Source organism: Galeopterus variegatus, unplaced genomic scaffold, assembly GCF_000696425.1.
Source record: "Galeopterus variegatus unplaced genomic scaffold, G_variegatus-3.0.2 Scaffold8533, whole genome shotgun sequence".
NCBI lineage: Eukaryota > Metazoa > Chordata > Mammalia > Dermoptera > Cynocephalidae > Galeopterus > Galeopterus variegatus.
In genome coordinates, this window is record NW_007734644.1 from 34,219 (window position 1) to 38,150 (window position 3,932).

At 46.7% G+C, this 3,932-nt stretch overlaps 1 long non-coding RNA gene across 1 annotated transcript in view; it reads right to left on the minus strand.

The window, feature by feature from the left end:
• Nucleotides 1–220: 220 nt before the first annotated feature.
• Nucleotides 221–3,932, minus strand: part of LOC103608534 — a 22,654-nt gene continuing 18,942 nt past the window's right edge. Inside the window, exon 4 of the long non-coding RNA XR_552071.1 lies at nucleotides 221–697. This is a non-coding gene — a long non-coding RNA (uncharacterized LOC103608534). The remainder of the gene's footprint in view (nucleotides 698–3,932) is intronic.

Sequence of the window (3,932 nt, forward strand, 5' to 3'; positions counted from 1 at the left end):
TGCAACACCTTGTAGAGCTAGAGCTGGGTCTGAAGCTCACAGACCCCTAAGCTCATTCACAAACCCTTCACAGACAGGTCTACAAGCAAGGTAACTGGCAAAAAGATCCTCGGAGTCTTGGTTGAAGAAAGAGTAGTCTTTATTCAGCACACACACATCTAGGAGCTAGGCAGTACAAAGGAGAAACTCAGAAACTCAACTGCTACCAGCAAAGTCCAAAGAAAAACTGAAACTGAGCAGCTGCCAGTAGAGTAAACATGCTCTATTGTTAGACACTTAGATGCCAGCTCTGCCGCCTGCACTGCTTCACAAACTGAAGAACACACAAAAGCAATTAACTAGAAAGATACATGGGTGCACATGCACACTAACTCCACCCCACACAAAACTTGTTTATGAGAAATGTAGAGGGAGACTGACTAAATTATCCTATTTTCCCCACACACTTGCATCCAGCCACACCACAGGTTCTATGCTGGACCCCATTTTGTTTACTCACACTTACCCCTCCTTGGGGCTTAGGTCTCCTCCCATCACTAAGGCTCCAAGGACAGAGAAGGGGCAACTGCTGACTCCAGGAGGCTTCTTCAGTGAAAACCGACACTGGGGCCATTGGAAGGTCTGCAGATCTATGTGCAGGTAGAACCACGCACAAGGCAATAACCAAGTGGAACTGGGATTTGCTCCATTGCCCCTCCTAGTGGCAAGATACAAACACAGCACTCCATCACTGCAGACATAAATATAAGATAGTCCTGAAGTACAGAGCACACAGTACGCACAATCATATCTATTATGTGGTCCCATTTAAAACTATGAGGAATAGGAATAAAGAATACATCTTACTTCTAGACACTACTTTTCACTAAATAGAATATGATAAATATTACATTTCATAGCAGTTTAAATGATTGCAGATTTAACCTCTTAACAGTTGTGTGTCTGATTTGTATATTCTCATGGAAGTATTTCTATTCAACCTACTGACTGGCTCTGTGTTAGCTTCAAACATTAGAAAAAATTACATTTACTGAAGACAGGGTTTTGTAATAAATGTCATAAAAACTTACAATAGGAGAGTAGGAAAAAAGAAAGAAGCTCAGTAATTTAGAAAAAAAAATGGCATTTAATGTCAAAAATTCTGAGGTAAGACTTCTCATGAAGATGGCAGAATAAATGGACACCAGTGTCACTCTCTCCCAGAAATCAACCAATTTACAAACATTAAAAAGCAACGATAGCCAACCTGGGGCTGCTAGAGCTCAGGGGAAGAGGAGAAGAGACATACAGTGTACACAAAGGCAGGAGAAGCCATGATGACAGAAAGAAAAAATCACTCCCACTATTTCAAGCCCCAGCCACTTTAAGGCTGGACCTGGTAAACACATGGAGCGAGAGGTGGTAAAAGCCACAGCTGTGCCCTTTGTATGAAATTGCTTGGAAGTGGCAGGGGAGAAGAGAGACTTGGCGGCCCTCAGGCCAGCAAGGCCACTAACAGGGGTTCTGTGGACCCAAATAAGAATGAGGACCACAGACAACAGAAAAAAGGAGCCACTGAGAGGTCAGTGAGTTATGACAAGGGACCATTTCTCGGGCTATCCTATGGGAAGTGTTTGGAGTGTGGGTGGTTGAGGAGATGGGCCGACCAGGGGAACATTGGTGCACAGCATAGACAGCTGGTCTGCCCTCCAATCACCACAGGATCACTCAGTTTAGACTGGTCAGGATTATAGAATTGCTGGGGTTGCAGTTTGCTGAAAAGACTCTGGTCCAGACCAGAATTTCCATACAACCTGAGTGTACCAGACCTCATGAGACCTGGAAGTACATACAAGGTCAAGCATTAAAACATGAGCTGCACAAAAAGCCTTCCTCAGGGAATCAGGAGCAAAGCAGAAATTTTGCTAAACCGCAGGGCTCAAGTGCTTGTCACCACAGGAAGTTCCTTCATTTTAGATGTAACCAAAGGACAACAAATTTCTTCTGGGGCAGCATTTAAGTGGTGGGAACAGAATAATCCAACCCAAAAGTGAAAGAAAAAACAAAACACCCACAGATTGAAAACAAAGTTTGATCTTAACTAATAAAGGTCTAACACCACCAAAGAACACCTATAAAACCTAGAAGGACCAGAAGCCCCTGGGTTCCCAAGCCAGGGAGGTGGGAGTGCTGAGGGCCTCAGCCAGGCCCATGAAACATGCACAACCAGCCCAGTGATGACCACTGAGCCTTCACAGAAAGTATGCTGGGCTCCTGAGCCAGGGCATTGAGGGGCCAAGGGCCTTAGCCACATACCCCCAACATCCAAATCCCCCAGAGTGCTGACCACCAAGCCACTGTAGGAAGTGCCCTGGGCTCCCAAGCTGGGGTGGTGGGGGACCAAGTGTCTCAGCCAACCCCCTAACATCCACAATGAGCCCAATGATGACCACTGAGCCATTGCAGGAAGCACCCTGGGCTCCTGAGCCAGGGCTGTGGGGGGGGGAGGGCAAGGTCCTCAGTCATGCTGCCCCCAAATCCACAACCAGCCCATTGATGACCACCAAGCAACTGCTAGTAGTGCCCTGGGATCCCAAGCTGGGATGGAGGGCCGAGTGCACTGGCCACACCCCCTAACATCTGCAACCAGCCCAGTGATGACCATCGAGCCACACAGGAAATGTCCCGGTCTCCCAAGCTAGTTCAATGGGGAGCTGAAGTCATCAGTCTTATCCCCCAAACATCCAAAACAAGCCCACTGACAACAAATGAGCTGCCGAAGGAAGCACCCCAGGCTCCTGAGCTGGGGCAGTTGGGGGCTGAGGGCTTGAGTCACACCCTCCTGACATCTTCATCAAGCTCAGTGATAACCCAGCCACCACTACAAGCACCCAGTTCTCCCCTGCAGAAATGAGGGAGGCCACAGGCTTCAATCATGCTCCACCTCATTCCCCATCTTCCCACGCTGTTTCTCCTCTCCCTTCTCCCCAGATGCTCCACAACATCTTAGAATGAGGCATGGAGCCAGAGGGAACAAAACACAGCCATAACTAGGCAAGCTGCTGCCATTTCCTGGGCCCTGCTATGGTCTGGAGGCACCGAAGTACAGAAAGCTGAACCCAGCCACAAAGAGGCAAGCTGCCACCACTGACCTGGGCCATGCCAGTGTCCTAAGGCATGGAATCAGGGGAAGCTGCATCCAGCCACAACCAGATAAAGAGCATACCAAAAACACCATTTTCATGCAGGTAGCCCACCATAGCCACCACAATTGCCATGGCTACTGCAAAAGCAGCTAGGCTCTATAGCAGCAGTCCCAGCCACTGTGCACATGGTACACCAGAGTCAACTGCATTGAGATAAGGAGAGGCACCAGTACAGACAAAAGAAAAAAAGAGGTCCTCTCCACAAATCACACTCCAGAGTAAAAGAAGCATCTGATTTGTGATAATAGGGGAGGACTTGATCACACCTGTCTCAGTACTGGACAGATCATCTAGGCAACACACCAACAGAGGAATTGTTAATCTATCAGATGGAGAGAACAAATCTATGGGTATCAGAAGGGAGAGTGAAAGGGGAAAGGATGGGGCAAAGGGAAGGGGGAAGGAGAAGGGTAGGGATTGGATAAGGGACATAAAGAATAGTATAATTTAAAACAGTGAATATGCTAATCAGAAAATTCTGAGGTAAGTCACATTATTTATTATCTTAAGTGTAAATATTTCCTATCCATACTTGTGTTGGGTTCTATCAAGATATATTTTTTAACAAATAATACTTAAATACATAAACACAGCATACTCGGAGCTGTTTTGTGCACTGTAGGGTGTAGCAGCATCTCTGGATTCTTCCCACTAGAGATTTTAACATCCAGTTATGACAATAAAAAATGTCTTCAGACATAGCCAAATGTCCCCTGGCAGGCAATATCACCACTCATATTTAACTGT